Below are 18,765 nucleotides of genomic sequence, written 5' to 3' on the forward strand. Positions count from 1 at the left end.
AAATAAAACTGTTCTATGAAAACATTTTGTTTGTATCAATATTCCTCTGAGTCTCTTTTCTTTTTTTCTTTGCTTTTTAAGAAACCTGCATATATCCCTTATTGTTTCTTACTTTTTCCCATTGTAACTGTCCGCTAATTGGCCTAAAATATAAAGCTGAATTTTATATTAAATAAATTATTGCATTTTTAATAAACATGTATGTCCTATATTATTTATTTTAATTATAATGTTTCTCTCTTCTTTTCAGAAACAAACTAAAGCCCAAATTAGGTTCAGGTTTCTTTATGTGGTTCACAATCGATATGTATTTTTCTCTCCTGTGCATCAGGAGATCTGTCCTTTGTCCCTATAGTACTAAAGCTTTTTACTTTGCTCTTGGTTCATTATTGATGATTGGTAAACCTCTACTGTGTCTATTTCATGCCAAAGGATGGTTAGAGATGCCAAGAAATGATGAATGTAGTTAAGAAGTGGGCCCTTCAAAGCATTGAGTGTTGTTAAACATAACACTAACTTATGCATGGGCAGAATTACTGCAAATGGGTTGTCATGGAGTCTGACACCATGGCAGCATGAATGTGTATTATGGGGATAAAGAAAGAATGAGATTTTATATTCTCAATTCATTTTAGGAAAATATTTGTCATGTGACTTCATAAGCAATTTTCTGTGATAGCAGTAAAATTGACTTGGACAGGCATCTCTAAGTGAATTAACATAATTAATATGATTTTATTAACACAGCCAAAATGTTTTCCTCCCAGAAAATTTGACAGGACTTAAGCCTAGCAGTACTTGGCCACTGGCAAAGTACAACCGTGTCTCCCTCCATGTCCCCTGCCACAACCCCATCAGTATTGGTCGAGTGAGTTTTCAGAGGCAGAACTCTTCAGGCAGGTGTCAGACGCCAGGAATATGAGAGATCTCAGTTAACTGAATGTGACAATTAATAACTTTTATTGAGTGCCCAATTTGTTCAGAGCCCTAGGCACTGTGGGTGATCAGAAAGAAACAGAAGGAAACAAATAATCTCTTTCTGCCTCTTAGGGGTATCTAGTCATGGCAAAAAGAGGTCCTCTACTGGGTCCATTCAACAAGAGAGAGTGGAAGTTAGACAAGACATCAGTCTAAGTTATATATTGAACACATGGGGGTTCAAGGGACAAGAATGGAATTGCCAATTGAATAAATGTGAGATTTGTGACACTTTTGTGGCATTTTATTTTTTTGTGATTTGTGAGTCCTGTCCCTATTAAATTTAATTTGGCAAACATTTTTAAGAATATGCTGCCATGTGTGATATAACACATTGGGTCTCATTGTTACCATAATGGTAATTAGAGTTTTATCTCTATCTTGAAAAATTAATATCCGTCTCTCCCTTCTTATCTCCTGTTTTTCTCTGTCTCTGTCTCTCTTTCTCTGTACACACACTGACCCACACACATTTATGTACCTAGGTTATATATACACATAAGCACACACATATTTAATGCAGATGTTGACAAGAACAACACCTATAATTACAAAAAGAAGATTGTGATAGCATAGAGAAAGGAGCAAATACTTTCTGATCAGAGAAATAAATTTATATGGGGAATCTCTATATTCATGTTATTGTTTAGAAAAATCTGATACAAATGTTAATTACAATGAAGCAGATGTAACCATAAATTCATAAGCAATAAACGATCAGCAGAATAATGAATCAAAAACTGATCTATTGAAAACAGAACACACAAGCAACTAAATGATGGTTGGGAAAAGATGGTGTGGGCTGTGGCAGTAGGTAAATAAGAGAAGCTTAAGTAACAGAACAAGCATAGGAGCTACTTTTTGCCAGCTTCGCAAAATGCAGTGCTAGTGCTTTACATATCGTATTTATTTATTTATTTATTTATTTTTAAAAAGATTTTTATTTATTTATTTGAGAGAACGAGAGAGTGGGGGGAGGAGCAGAGAGAGAGGGACAAGCAGGCTCCACAGTCAGGGGCTTGATCCCAGGACCCTGAGATCATGACCTGAGGCAAAAATCAAGAGTCAGACCCTTAACTGACTGAGCCACCCAGGCGCCCCCATGTATCATATTCAGTGGGATTCTTCTACAACCTGATGACCTAGGAATTGTGTTCCTGTTTTAGATACAAATTAATAGATTTGGAAGATTTGCGTGGCTAACGACACCTAGAAGACTATACAGATGAATGAGAAGCCAGGGGACTACTTACGACATCCAGTGGGGGGAAAATTATTTACATAGTTTTCCGGAGGAAAAGGAAGAACACAACTGTTTGGTACTGCTAATAGGAGCAGATTAAATATATAGAGAGAGTATTACATGCGTAATTAAACAGAGACAGACCTAGATCAGGATGTCTTTGGGAAATAGAATGAAAATAATCTGAAGAAATGTGAATGCTATCTATTCACCTCTGTATTCTGTGGAGATAAATTTTAGGCTCCCCATGTATAGTTACATATTGCTTCTTCAACTATGGTGAAATAGTATTTTTGTATGCTCAATGGTTGGCCTAATGATATGGTTGCTGACCAAATTATTATGAAAAGAACTGGAAGGAACTAAAGGGCCAATGCTATGTTGCTAATGGGGTAAACAAATAATCTTTCTTCTTCCCCCAAGCTCGGGGAAAAGTATCAGAATTTGGACAAGAAGACAGGCAGGGTGCTACCTCCGTATGCTATTGGATGTCATTTTATCTACGCTTAGTGAAGACACTGGCTCATATGGTATTTCTTTGAGCTCTTTTATGATGCAAATGGGACAAAATTTTGTGTCTAGGAGCTACTTTCAATACATTACTAGCAAAATAAAATAAATTGCAAAAATGTCAAAATTCTCAGCCTGACTTACTTGACAAAAAGCTCCAGATTTGGCACTTTTGATGCATATCAGTTGCAAAATTTCAAGGATTTTGTGTGATTTATAAAAGTGGCTAAACATTCAGAACTCTCAATTATTTATACAGATCTGTTTGAAATAGTCAAACTCTTCAGTTTTTACTATTAGGCCAGCAATTTTAATGACAGCAGACAGGATACTTTCTGAGATGTACGTAAACAAAAAAACAAAGGGTTTAGTGTTTTCCTTACTTGGCCAAGACCAGTTCTTTAAGATATATCACTTAAAATAAGACAAGTGTCAAAAGAAAAGGATAGCCTCATTTTCAAGAATTGGTGAGAGAAAAGAGTTTATAGTAATCTGAGCATATTTGGCAGAACTGTATATCTTTACTTAGATCATCTTCAAAGAGTACAATTTTCCTTGACACTCTAAGACTTCATGAATTTGGAATTAGAATACAAATTACTTTATTTGCCCCTAGGCTTCAGGAATTAACTATTAGTGAGGCTATATATGCGTGCTCTGTGAGATCTTCTGGCATAGAACTTTTCTATTTCTTCACATATTGGAAAGAGAGAGTCAGGCAAATGGAAGGTAAGTAAAATCACTCCCACATTTGTCAACATGGTCTTCGAGGGATAAATTGATGACAAAGTTTTCATCTGTTATGTTCACTGCTCCATCCTCAGGGCTTATATAACATTGCTTAGCACACAGAACATTCCATACATATTTGTTGAAGAAATGAAAAAGTGAATGAATCTGTGTTAGTCATATGTAGCTTTCAGGATGGCATCAAGCCAAATAATTAGTGAAGAATTAACTTTCCTGCGGACTTAGAGAATGAACGTATAATCAATTTCTTAAAACACAACATAAAATAATGGTGAACCCTATCTGCTGATAAAAGGAATAAAATGGTTTTCTTCATTTTATTAATCATACTTCTTAATACATTTATTTTAAACTTTTATCTTTCAGAAAATCTCTGAACATTAAGATATCTCAATTTTGTAGTCTTTCCGGAAGGCGAAACTGGATCTAGTGTTGGGAATACCAAAAAGGGGGATCTTGGCTTAAAAAGCTAGAGATCTTTATCACTTGGGAAATAAAAGACCTCAGAAGGGTTCCATATTAGTGGATGTTCCAAATAATAATTCTAAGATTTCTTCCGGTTAGAACATTTTCTGATATCATGATTCTTTTCTTAATTTCTTTGATCGTTATTTCTTCTGATATTTTATTTATCCAAAAACTTAATTTCGCCATATATTTCTTAACTGCCCATCTTTACTCTAAGTCCTTAAGGGCAGAAATTATGTTGTACATTTTCATGGTATCCCCTGTAGAGCCTAGCACAGTGTTTTTTACAAAGTATGCCCTAAGTATCTACTCATTATCAAGTATTTGAATAGGATGCAAGAGAATCTTATTATTTGCAGCAATAAGGCTGTAGGTACTTTACTTATATTACTCAATTTAATCCTGACTACAACCATATGAGATTAGTAGAACTGAGATCAGTATTTAGGCTTGTCTGAATATATCTCTGCATAATCCATGCAGTTTAAATGATTATCTGTCAACATTTCTAATCTGAAGTTTTGAATAAGTGCTCTGCTTTTATATGGTAATATAGTCCTCCTGGATTCTGTGGTTTGACCAAGCCATATATAGGCATTCTGATTCCTCTGGCATTTTTATGCATTGATGAAATAGTATCTTTTCTTACATATTAGATTTTTGGCTGGAGGAAAAGTCATGATGGAGCATATATAAAAACTATGAATCTTGACTCAAAATTGGTTATGAATGCCAAGAGTTATCATGGCTAATCGTTTTCATCTCTTTTAGTTCCTTGAATTAAATACAGCTATGATTTAGCTTGGCATAAGTGAAGGAAAGTATTGTTTAAAATGTACTATTCACGATCTCATTTTTTTCCCTGGTAATTGGCAAGCAACATAAAGCAATTTAAAACTTACTTAGTAAGTATTTCGAGAGTATTTAATAAAAATACATGGTGTTTTCATTTTCTTTTCAGCCTATGTCCATTTTTAATCACTGGTACAATCTACCAATTTTCAATCTGGTGATTATTATAAAAACAAGTGTATGCAGAGAAACAAGGCTAGTCATTTTATATAGGAGAATTAGAAACCTACTTCTCTCTTGCCTGGTTTGGTGCTGGTGTAGACTCTTGTTTATCATTTTATCATCTTTCAAAGTGACCCTGAGGTTTTACTAGCAGTGTTTAGAAACTCATGTCGGTCTTTGTTTTGCAAATGGTCATTTATGTTATTATGCTAATATGTTGAATAAGTTTAACATTGGCCTAGGAGTGGATTTGAGTAAGCTTCTGGGAAACCTCCACAAAATTCACAAAGTTAATGGCTTGACCTCCCAATTCTCCAATGTAAAATAAGCTATAATGATTTTTCAGGCTCTTAGCTCCCCTGCATTTCAAAAAAATGAGCTCTCATTTACTTCAAATGACTTGACTTTCCTTATAATCTAATTGTAAATGAATAATCCTTTATTTATCTTCTAAAATGATTCTTGTTCATGTTTGGTTGGGAGTTTTCTTCATGACAGAAAAGAGAAGTTTCTAGCAGATGTTCTGAACAAAAACAGTGAATTCTTTGGAATTTATGACACCAGGAGGATATTTCAAAGAAGCAGCTCATATATTTGGGCAAACAACTAAAGAAGAATTATGATAAATACTTTTAATACTTATTTACATGATTCAGCAGAAGGTTGGTAGAGTAGAAAGGAACATGTGTAATATATAAAGATTTGGCGTGTGCCCTTTTAAGAACTTAGAAAGGAACAGTTTAATTTTCATTTCTTTAATATTACTAAATTTTAAAAATTCTTTTTTAAACTGAAACTTTGCCTATCACATTACATAGGTAGCTCTGTTCTTAATGAATGATTACTTATCCACAATCAATGCTAGAGTAAGCTGGTGCTGGCCTAAGAAAGTCTTACTAATTTTTTGAAGTTGCAATTAATGCAAATAGGGGAAAAACAGCAGGGTAATTTTCAAATTATTGTAATGTTGGTATCAAGTTGTATTTTTGCTATACAAATGAAAACAATATTATTAATAGCAGAAGTAATAGCATAGGTTCGAAAAAGAAGTTAATCAAATACTTATATAATATGGTAAGTACTGATTTCATTCTGATCAATATTTTTTGTATTTATGAAAGAGATAGTAGCAAAACCTCCTATTTATGGCTCTCTAGTTGCAAAAGACACCATATTTATGGAATGATCACATTATAGGATATATTTTGATAGGCTTTTACTCTTGATTTTCTCCATCTCTTGATGTGGAAATTTACAAAGCAACAAATAGATTATTGTATTAGAAGAAACAATGAATATCAGTGTTCCCTGATATTAGAGGGGGAAAGCGAAGGCCAGAAAGTCTCTCCCTTTAATGGGTTCCTTAAAGTTGCTCACTTATTCTAGTGTTTTCTAATCAACATCTATCAATTTTGAGTTTTAGGTGGTAGGTATGGAAAGGCTGATTTTATAACACAAGCTTCCCTCCTAAAAAAGGATTTATTTATTTATTTTTTAAGATTTATTTATTTATTTATTTGACAGAGAGAGGGAACACAAGCAGGGGGAGTGGGAGAGGGAGAAGCAGCTTCCCGCGGAGCAGGGAGCCCGATGCCGGGCTCGATCCCAGGACCCTGGGATCATGACCTGAGCCGAAGGCAGACGCCTAACGACGGAGCCACCCAGGCGTCCTGAAAGGATTTATTTAGAACTGACTGTACCTTTTTTAATCTTTAAGGTCCTGGATCTGGGCAGAAAGAGTTCACATACTTAATTTCTTTCCAATACTGTAATGCCCAATAAGGCAGTGCTATAGTTTAGTAAGGATCTTAGGATCTAAACATTGTGCCTTCAGTTCTTTAGGATTTGTCCCTCATGCCATTTCACATTAAGAATGTGATTAACATATAATAATACATTATATGTTAAAAAAAGAGAAGATAGTAGGAAGGGAAGAATGAAGGGGGGGAATCGGAGAGGGAGACTTACCATGAGAGACGATGGACTCTGAGAAACAAACTGAGGGTTCTAGAGGGGAGGGGGGCGGGGGGAGGGGTTAACCTGCTGATGGGTATTAAAGAGGGCACGTTCTGCTTGGAGCACTGGGTGTTTATGCAAACAATGAATCATGGAACACTACTTCACAAACTAATGATGTAATACATGGTGATTAACATAACACATAAAAGAATATGATTAAAATCTAAAGGAGAACAAGGGGCAACTTTGAATGGAAAGCTAACTCCCAATGTGAAATGTCCTGTATTCCCTGGATTGACAGGAAGGGAACAAGGGCAAAGAGAGACACTAGAAATAGTCACCTAGAGCTTGGTTAACAAAGCAGATGGTACTTTTGTAAACTGAATGGCTGTGGCCCTGCTGCCTCAGGCCATTGTGTGTTGATGACAGATTCACTGTAAGTCTTCAACATAGGCAACTGTGCCAAGAGGTACTTGTTCAGATACTCAGCTGTAAAAAGTAAGTAAATAATATCCTCCAAGTTGCAATTTATGTTCCTAACTAATAGCTTGAAACTGGCCTACTCTTTGGGAAACTTAAGGCATATTCCCTTAAAACAACACTCTGGTCTTTCGTTAACAGCATCTTTGAAAAGCACGTATATCTTAAAGTGATATTTACAACAAGAATAATTTGCTAGGAGACAGGGTTATTATAAGAGTAGAACTAAGAAAATATAGCATCATGAATGTTGGTTCTGAGAACTTTATAATGAGGTTTTAATGCAGACTGAAAAATAAAAGGGAGATATAAATTATGGAATGTTCACTAATATTTTTACCTGGTGGTTAATTTACATACTTTTTATAGCAACCTATTATTTTGCTCATATTTTTGCATTGATCAGTGGGTTCCTCTAGCCAATAGTTTTAAAAAATTGAATTGCAATGATTGAAACATATGGAAGCATTTCTATTCTGGAAAAAGAGTTACTTGTTTGCCATTATAATGACATACAGAACACCTAAATGTCTATCCTTGGCATAATTTTGGTTTCTGTAGGGTACACAGGCATATTAGCATTGTGGCTTAGTCCTTTGGAATCAATGACTTTGGGGCTTGGGTAGGGTTTTGTCACTAATTTATCTGGAAACTTCTGGCTTTAATTGGAACTTCTTTCTGGAGAAAGTTTTAATCAATCTAGCAAATAGAATCACAAATAGGAAGGGACTTCAAGAGATCATTTATTCCCTTCCATGTCTTCAGGCAGTGAAAACAACTAACTCTTTAATAACATCAAGGTCTACTTACCTAGCCAAAAGTAAATGGAGATTGTGTAATTCTCCAGTGAATTTTGGTTGACATTACAGACAATGTAGGTGTTTTTAGGGGAATAATTTCATTTTTGCCTGCATGATCCATCTTAAATTAACATAACTTTCTGTAGTACTCTATGTTGAGGTAAGTCGGAAAGAATGGTTATGTGATTTGAGGTTCTTTGAGAAATATAAAATATCAACAATATATACCCTTTTCTCCTTTTTCCGTTTAGAATTGAGTCCTCCTGTGTTCACACTTGGACTCTATGATCTTCCCAGTGGGAATGGCTGAGTTTATGGTAACAGTGGTAACTGACATTGCATTCTCTCTCTCTCTCTCATTAATAGTAACCTCTCCACCCCCTGAAAATCTTTCCTCCTTACAAACACCCTCCCGCCCATTTGGGTTGTCACCTATTTTCAGAAGTCTTACTAAGATTTTTTATTTTTTATTTTTTGAAAGTAGGCTCCACACTCAGTGTGGAGCTCAACACCGGGCTTGAAATCACAATCCAGATCTGAGCTGAGATCCCGAGTTGTCCCTTAACCGACTGAGCCACCCAGGCCCCCCCCCTCCCCACTCACATGGGATGTTCTTTAAATGGATTTACCAAAAATATCTTCTGCAAAGTTCTCTCCCCAAGCACTGGAGATGCTTTGCCACACACCATCATCAAGAATAAACAAGATTTCTACAACTTCAATATTGCACATTTGGAGAGAAAGCCTCGCTCCTCTTGTGTGATGTTCCTATAGGTGTAGGTGGGCAGGATTTTGAACGTGCTACAGAGTTTTAGTGCCATAGTTTTCTCAGTTTTTACATAGTTTCCTTGCTTTACAAAAGAAGTACTTAGAAGGCAGATCCGAGGAACAAAATCATGCTTTCAGAATCTTCCTACTGTTAATAGTTGAAGATGCATGAGTAGTTTAGGATCATGGTGCCTGGATTCATTTCTCCTCAGGATGAGTTCTTCTGAGTCTTCCTGAAGACAGACTTCTAGAGAAATCCTTTCCCTATTTTGCAGACTGACCCCCATATATCCACGTACCACTTAGATGCATGCTGGGACCTCCTCCACGCTCTGTTTGCATTGCTATTTATTACATGACCTCCTGAGTTTTATGAATTTGGTAGCAAATTAACTTTTCCTTTATAATTTCTTTAATAGCTCAAGGCTTCAGTTATTTTACTTATCTGGATTGGAGTGTAGAAAAGAGCATCTATGTGTGTTTCACATCATCTTTTTATTTGGAAGTTATACGTATTTAAGGAGCTTGTGATTTTACTCACACTTTTAGATCTCTTTATTTCTCCCTTATGATGTGACTGTAAGATGGGAGACATGGTTTTCTAAATCATTCCAATTGTAACAAACCAGACCTCACACTTTCTTTTCTGTGAAACTCACAAAATTTGCTCTTTTGGAGAATTTCCATGTGGGAGGAATAGATAAAAGGTTATACCTGGAGAAGCTTAGCAGTTCTAGCAGAACTCTATCGAAGCTGTGATGTTTCTTTCCATGTGCTATTCTCGGTTGAAGCATTTAGTTTATTTGTCCTAACATGCTGTTTGCATTACTTAAAAATTACTTTGACTTCATTGATATCAAAGTAGAGAGAAAATGGGATTTACGTAATTTGTCTAAGTGCCCAGTAAGGCTGTCACATGGCAGAGCGAGCTATCCATTCACCAGGATCTGACATTTTTGTGGACAGAAGGTGGTGCTGTTGATTAGGAACAATACACAGCCCCACATTTTTTCTATAAACTCCTGATCAAGTTCTCATTGCAGTAAAGTGTCTACTGAAGAGAAAAAAAATAAAATCACAGTCAGCTGGAACTTATCCTGGCATTTGACATCAGTAACTTCTCTGCTTAGAATCGACCCAAAGAATGCCCCAACCGTGTTATTCTTACTATTTTATGTAAATCTTGGAAGCTGTGCGAAAAAAAATAAGTTCTCAAATATAGGACATGTTGTTTCCCTTCATGCAGTGAGGCTTAACATTATGTGCAAGACTTTAAAACATCTAAGGGCCCGGATGACTCACTGGCTACAAGAAAAAGACAGACATTTAAAACCCATGCAACATTGTTTCATTTGAACATGAATATTTCAGGAACCCAGACTACTGAAAAAAAGCATTTTTGACTCTAGTTTGTTCACAACATACATACTTCTCTGGTATGGTCATCAAGCAAGTTCAGGTGCTGGGAAAGCAGCCTTGTGGTCATCTCCCAAGCCCCCTGGCTGTGGTTCTGGGGAAGGATCACAAGTACCAGATGTAGGCATGGGCTTTCCCGGGAAGAATGGGAAAGACCCAGGGGAGAGCAGAATCACCTAGAATCATCTGCAATACCATGGAAACAGGTCAATATTGCAAAATAGCTTTAAAGTTTAAAAATAAGGTGCAGGGCAAAAAGTCAAATCAAAGGAACCGTGGCCTGACTAAACACTTAGGCAGCAAAGAGCCAAGGTACATAAGGGCTTGTTTTATATAGTTGCGCAGAGAGACGTCCAGACCCCTCTTACTAGCATATTGGTTAACACCAAATTGGGAGAACTGTGTTTAGCTCAAAAGATCTGTTTATGTCTTGAGATATATGGTGACATCCTTTGGAGGAAGCTCAGACAAGAAGAGAATCTTAATTAGCAATAATTGTAAGCTTGAATCTTTCCACTGAGCTGAGAATATCTTTGCTCTCTTGTTTGAAAAATCCCCAACATTGCTTCTTAAGTTTTCTTTCTCCAGGGGTTGTAGGTGACTCTTTTTATCTCATTCTGGTGGGAGGAACCAGCCTAAAGATCTGTGGTGCGAGGCAACGTAATATACGGATTTGAAAACAGACTCTGAAACCAGGTTGTCTGTATTTTCTTTTATTTTGTATCATTTATTTATTTATTTGATTGTCTGTATTTTAATCCAGTTCCACCATTTGCTGGCTTCTTTTCTGTGTCTTGAGTTCTCATCTGGGGATACTGAGAGTACCTAGCTCATAGGGTTGTATGGAATCAATGAGTTTATACAGGTAAAGCATGATGAAAATTCTCCGGTACTTGCTATTATTATTCCTGTTCCCTTAGAGAAGGCTAGGAAAGGATGCGAAGATCAGAAGCTTTACCAGTGAGTGTACTTTCTTTCAGATGAAACCCATCCTCTATGCCAGGTCATGATCCCTTTTTGAAATATGCCCTGGGACTTCCAGCATCACTGGTGCTTTAGGCTTCACTGTGTAAACATATAGACAGAAGGAACAAAGATGTCAATGATGGCCATAATTTAACACCTGACAGCCGGAGACAAGGAGCCTGTAAACTGAATACTTAATAAGTCTCTAAATGACTTTCTGAACAGAAATACTTTTAGAAGGGTGCCTGGGTGGCTCAGTCAGTTAAGTTTTTGCCTTCAGCTCAGGTCCTGATCCCAGGGTTCTGGGATCGAGTCCCCTGTTGGGCTCCCTGCCCAGCAGGGAGTCTGCTTCTCCCTCTCCCTCTGTCTCTTTCCCCAGCTTGTGCTCTCTCTCTCACTCTCAAATAAATAAATGAAATCTTAAAAAAGAAAAAGAAATAATTTTAGAAGGAAAAAAAGAAATGTTTGGTATAGTTGTACTGAGATCATCACATACTTAAGTGGACATACATATGTGATCTTAAATATGAAGACAAAAACAAAAACAAAAGGATGTGTTTAGGAACACTTTGGTTACTAAAGATCCTTTTCAGTGAGGTGGTGAATCTGATACTCTTCCATCAGAATTCCCCCAGAGCAATTGTCCTTTTTCCAGAGTGCCTTAAAATACCGTCTCCAAAGAGTATCCCCTTAGACTGACATACTTTGCATTTGTATATTTATTTCTGATACCATTTTTTTTGTGCATTAGTGTTTGATGTAGGCTTTACATTTTTCTTCAATAATTTAAAAGTTTCAATTCCTTCAAATAGTTTCCAATTTTATTTTTTTTAAAGATTTATTTTATTTGAGAGAGAGAGGGAGAACATGTATGAGTGGGGGGAGGGGCAGAGGGAGAGAAGCTCAAGCAGAGCTCCTGCTGAGATGGAGCCGGCCTTGGGGGCTCGATGCTATGACCATGAGATCATGAGTCAAAACCGAAAGCAAGAATCAAATGCCTAACTGGCTGAGCCACCCAGGTGCCCCCATACTTCCCAATTTTAGACACTTTATCCACCCTTCCCACTCTTTTTTTTCAATTGAAGTACAGTTGACACACAATGTTACATTAATTTCAGATACAACATAGTGATTTGGCAACTCTACATGTTAGGTTGTGCTCACCACAAATGTGGTATGATAACAGTGTATCATACTACAACCGTCACCATACAAACTATTCCAGTACCATTGACTATGTTCCCTATGTTGCACCTTTCAACCCTGTGACTTATTCATTCCAAAACTGGAAGGCCCTACTTCCCATTCCACTACATCCATTTTATCCATCCCCTCACCGCCTCCCTCTGGCAGCCACCAGTTTCTTCTATTTATGGTGTAGACACTTGATTTTTATATGATATATATATATGTTAGAGTACATCATTTAAGGGTAAAATGCTCAAGGGTAAAAAAATGGAAACTGGAAATGAGGCCTAAGAGAAGAGCTTTTGGAAAGTGGGATGCTGCCAGGATTACAGTTTCATTCCTGAACATTGGTCTGCATTTGAAGGTCAGGACAGATTATTAAACAGAAACCTTCAATTCAAGTCTAGGTGAACAATTTAATTATATTATTGTTTAATAGAGTTATTGCTACACGAGACTTGGTTTTATTTCCTCACAGACCATAAAGTTTCCCCTATTAAATATTTTTTTTCATTACTCATGGATCAAATACTAGAGACCTTAGAAATATGACAAGCAAGTATAAAATAATTTCTAAACTTCCCTTTAGAAATGTAAGATGATACTTTATTTTTATCCCTTCTTTTTAATACTGCTGCAAAATTCTAAAGGCATGATTGGCAGTAGGGTTTCACTGAGTTTTACCCGTAGTTGCTATCAGCCATTTTAAGTTTTCTATTAGTCAAAGTGAAGAAATTAATGTAGAAGTATCAGATGTTATTTTGACTTTGGGCACCAGTCAAAATTGAGCTTTTTTTTTCTCTTACTTTACATAGCTAGTTAATGATCTAACTTGACAGCAGATTTTTTTCCTTATCGCATTTTTAGGGAAGATTGTAATTCAAGGGACTTTGGGAAACGATGTAATTCTGAATTTCAGATTCATATTTTAATAAAAATGTTTAGTATCCTCTTTTTTTTTCATAAAAGCTTTTAGATAGCTCTCTGAAAGTACCAACAGTGTCTTCAGTATTTGCTACTAGTAACATACATAGCAGGTATTTCCAGGGTCTGCATATTAATCTTGTGATTTCTTCTATTTGAAAAGAAAAAGAATATGCATGACCTGGCAGTCAATCAGAAGGCAGTATTTCTCTTGATGAATATCTCATCTTTTTTTCTTTAGCACTGCAAAGTACTTTTGTCCTTTATTTGCCACTAATGCTTATGATAAAAAATTAAATTACTGTTCATCCTTTCAATATGTTTTCCTCAGAGGATCTCTGCTGAAGAACAAACATTTAAAAGAGGATGCAGAAGATTTAGTTTTATACACAGCCCTGCTATATTATTCATTGCAATGCATTTTTAATGTTAGAGAAGGAGAAGTAAAATATATGTTAATTTCTAAGGTGAGACAGGCAGTGATCGAGGGAATGATAAATTCACAGAGGCTGGAGATGTGTGTGCTATAATAAAATAAGAAGTCTTCTCTCCTGAATCCTGGGCTTTTTTTTTTCCTGTATGTGGAAGGGAAACTTGGAGGTTTTTTTGAATGAAAATCTCAAGACATCATCTTCAATAGTTAATGGGCCTCCGACTCTTCATATTTCCAGTTGAGAAAAAGGTCACCAGACCATGATTATTAAAAACAAAAATAATACAAGCAAAGCAAAATGGAAAAAAGAAACTCTGTCAACATAACCCAGATTTTACTACATCCTATATCAGCTACCTAACTCTTGTCTCTCCAATTCGGTTTACATTTCTCAAAAAATTTGCACCCTTGTTGTTCAAAAATAAGCCACTTATTTTTCTTAAGTAGGTGAAAAGATTTCAGTGAGCATTCTTTTAACTTCTAAAGCATGATAATATTTTACAAGAACAGCAGAAGAATAATGTACTTTATTTGGTCTATGAATTGTCGAGGCTAATGGTTTTCTTTGTATTGTGTTCTTTTGGAAGTCAACAATTTCTCTTCAATCCGAAAGGATTACAGTATCTGGTAAGGAACCAATTTACAAACTTCTCACAGTATGAAAGAAGATTCAACTTTCTGGAATCTGTTCTTCAAACTCCCACAAGCTTTTCAGATCTGGAGAAAGGGATAGGCAACATTGTTTGATGTAAACAAGAGAGAGTGAAAGCACTTGGGTTCTAGAGTATTTTCTCAAATTCTCCAAATCTATATGCAATCTGTTGTCATCAGAAAACACATATTTTGAATTTGGGGAGGACGAATGTGTGAAAAAATAAAACTGTCATGTGGAGACTTGTCTGTTTTTGGTTGTCTGCCAAATAACAAGTCCCAATTGAGTCTGTAGTTAAAAAAAAAAAAGAGGGTATCTTCCATTTTCTTTTGTTGAGTACTGATGAGCAAAAAGTGGAGGAAACATACATTTAGAAAAACATGTATGAAGCATGAATTGCTTTTTGAAAATGTTTAATTTTATCACCCTTACATCAAAACCAATATATTTTATTGTATACCATTAATCTCAGTATAGAACATCTTAACATAATTCAGTCTTCCATTCACTCTGCGTTAGCACTTCTTTTCACCTCTTTCAGATGCATTAATATAAAATTGGAAATATCTACTTTTAGGAGAAATATAATTTTATTTCACTGCTCTAACAATATATAAAGTAACAAATGCCTACTTTTGCAGTTATTACCTCATTGATTTTATTCTAGACATGTAGTGGTCTGAATTTTATTTTACTCATTTTATAATGACTATCACCATAGCAACTAGGCAGATTTTACCAAAATGATAAAACATTCATTATATATAGCTACCTACAATGATTCATGATAGGCTACACACCAATACTGAATAAATGATAATAAAATTCAAATTATCACTCACAATCAGACTAACAAAGCCAATCATCCCCAGAATATGTTGTTTTGTCTTATTCATTTCCACTTCTTTGTTTTTTTTTCTGCTTTATTGCCAAGGCACCTAGACATTTCATTAGTTCAAATTATAGAAACATGGGATTCTTGGAGCAAAATTTCTGTTTAAAAAAAATTGCTCCTATTATCTAAGTTTGTTGAAATTAAATCTGATAGGGAGGTGTGTTTTCTGTAGCAGAGAAGTAGCTAATGTGCCTTACGCCACCCAAAGTTTTTAGCATGGTCCCAACGTGTCTGTATCTCAGAAGGCAATGTTTATATAAGCATGAAATATTTGTTCTGGAAGGCAAGAGGGAGTCTTGTCCCAGGCCCTTGTGAACTTGCCATTTTCTGGTTGTGTAGCCTTAGGCATAGACTTGAAAATTCTGAAGCTCATTTTTTTTTTAATCTTTAAAATGGGGTTTCTGCAACACAAGTGAATAAACAAACAAAAAGCAGAATCAAACATATAAACACAAAGAACAAACTGTTGGTTACCAGAGGAAAGGGGATTGGGGAACGGGCAAAATGGGTGAAGAGGAGTGGGCGATACAGTCTTCCAGATATGGAATGAATAAGTCACAGGAATAAAATGTACAGCATAGGGAATATAGTTAATGATACTGTAATAGCGTTATATGGTGACAGGTGGTGGCTACACCTGTGGTGAGCACAGCATAATGTAAAGAGTTGTTGAATCACTATGTTGTACACCTGAAACTAATGTAATATTGTGTGTCAGCTATACTCAAATAAAATAAAATAAAATGGGGTTTTTTCAACAATTAATTGAAGCAAGTGTCTATATCTTCAAGCATGGTGGCAGATACCTGAAAATTGCTCAGAAATATTAACTATGATAACAATCGTGTTAATAGTGGCATAATGACATGTTCTCTCTAAGTGTATCTTTCTTCTTTTCCATCTCAAACGATATTTATTCATTATACCCAGTGGAATTACAGTTAAAATTCTGAACATTTTACTTCCATATAGATTTATCAAGTCAGCTTTACAAAATAGGTCCATCTTTTCTGTCAAGCATGGTATGTAGCCATATGAGTCCTGCTTCAGTGTCAGCATCTAATAACATTTCAATCTTCTATTCACTCATCTTGAAAAAATACTCATGTGCAAAGATGAAACTTTTGCCTATAAAATTCTCATACTATTTACAATTGCAAAATATTACTTTAAAACTTTCAACAGTATTTTCTTTTTTCCTAAGGTAAAGCTCTGTTTATGAAACAGTCAGAGAAAAGTACCCCGTGCTCACAAAAAACAGAATAGCCTTATTAGTCCCAGAGTATCAGCACTTTTGTTTAAAATCACTTTGCAGAAACAAACCAGCAACCCATGTGTCTGTGAGCGAGCAGACACGTATAAACACATATGTGTGTAAATGTCAATGAAAAGAGAGTCCCTGCAGCTGGGGTTCCAAAATCAACCTAAGACTGTGATTTCTTTAATATTTCCCTTCCCACAGTTAGGGAGCAGGCAAGCAAAACAGTCTTTTCTTGAAATAATTTTTTTCTCTCTAGCTCTACCGGACTCTGGCCTGACATAGGCATCCTTTTTCCTTAGCATAATGGAGGCACATCAGTCTCAGACTCGAGTACTATAGCTCAGATCAGAGAAAAGGGAATTCTGGGTTTCCTTTGTGTTGACTGATTATGAGTCTTTTATGGTTATTGTATCCCAATCCCTTGGTAAGTTACTTCTAGAGACTACAGTCAGAAAGATGCAAAGACTAAACCCTGGGGTCAATTCTTCTCAAAGGGTCTTATTCTTTGATGCAGTCAATGAAGCATGTTCAAAAAACTCTTAAGAAGATACAAAAAGAGGTAAGTGATGGAAGTCTGGAGGCAGATTCAAAATTCACCCCCCACCCCCCAAAATTAATTAAATAGCATTCACTCTTTGTTGTGTACAGTACAGTGATTATAGTTAATAATACTGTATTATATACTTGAAAGTGGCTAAGATCTTACACATCCTCACCACAAAAAAGGAATGGTAATTATGCAACATGATGTATGTGTCAGCTACTATAGTGGTAAGCCTTTTGCAATATATAAGTGTATCAAATCAACATGTTGTACACCTTAAGCTTACACAACCATATATGTTAATTATAACTCAATAAAGCTGAAAAAATAGCATGAACTCTTTATTGTATATCTATTACATATTGAACATAGTACTAGACACTCTAAAGACATCCTTTAGGTGATTGCCATAACATTTGAGAGTAGATATTATTACTTTTGAAGTTTACAGAGAATAAATAACTCACAGCTACGGATGATACTGAACCCAGGTCTCATGGACTTCAAGGGTCCTTTACTCAACCACTGCAGTGCTAACTGCCCCGATCTCAACCCTGGAGTAATTGCAGGGTAGGAAATGTATTTCTTTTTCTTACCACTAACACTTTTTAGGAAGATATTTATCTTTTTTTTTGGAAACACTTTTGCATGCAGTCTTAGGACACATGGGGGCAGGGAAGCATAAATGTCAGATATCAAAACATAAATAAGGGAAAGCACCTATATATATAATAAAGTAAAGGATTAGAAATTTATATTTTTTTCAAAAGATTTTATTTATTTATTTGAGAGAGAGAGAGAGCACATGAGAGGGGAGAGGGTCAGAGGGAGAAGCAGACTCCCTGCCGAGCAGGGAGCCCGATGCGGGACTCGGTCCCGGGACTCCAGGATCATGACCTGAGCCGAAGGCAGTCGCCCAACCAACTCAGCCACCCAGGAATTTATAGGTTTTTTTTTTTTTCTCCAAAAAGGGAAGAGAAGACAGGAACAGGAGTGATGAGAAAGAGGAGAGGAAAAGGAAGCGCTCATAAAATGAAGAGATGCTGGAATGACGGAGATTAGTAAACTTTGGGGAGGTGGGTAAGCTAAAGACCATTGAAAACTGATGCTTATTTATGTTCCCTTAAAGGTTGTCTGGCTGTGATAGAAAGAACTCTTTCATCCTCCCCTGGTGAAATTTACTCTGCTTATGACACATTATGGGAGTGGGTCTTGGAGCCATCTCATTGATTCTTCTGGGATTCACAACTGGAGAGATGTGGTGAAGCCCAGAGACACCACGTAGTGAAGCTTTGCCCAGTAGGCAACATAGATGGCGACAACACGTATCTGAGATGTTTGCAGATCTTTTTGTGTGTTAATAATTGCTAATAACTGCTATTAAAAATATTCAAGTCAAGTATACCTAGCTTACAAAGGTGATGTGCTGACATCTGTGTGACATTTTTAAAGTACTGAGTGACTGTTGACTTCAAGGGCAGGAGCAGAGTGAAGGTTCCTTCACTTATCTTTGCTT

At 36.1% G+C, this 18,765-nt stretch overlaps 1 long non-coding RNA gene across 1 annotated transcript in view; it reads left to right on the forward strand.

Annotated features, from left to right (window-relative positions):
* Positions 1 to 7,151: 7,151 nt before the first annotated feature.
* The window catches only part of LOC141373679 (uncharacterized), a 29,368-nt gene continuing 17,754 nt past the window's right edge, over positions 7,152 to 18,765 (forward strand). The window contains exon 1 of the long non-coding RNA XR_012379922.1: positions 7,152 to 7,420. This is a non-coding gene — a long non-coding RNA (uncharacterized lncRNA). The remainder of the gene's footprint in view (positions 7,421 to 18,765) is intronic.

This window comes from Callorhinus ursinus, unplaced genomic scaffold (assembly GCF_003265705.2).
Source record: "Callorhinus ursinus isolate GAN/ISIS: 27379988/994484 unplaced genomic scaffold, GSC_fseal_2.0 scaffold11, whole genome shotgun sequence".
Taxonomy (NCBI): Eukaryota; Metazoa; Chordata; class Mammalia; order Carnivora; family Otariidae; genus Callorhinus; species Callorhinus ursinus.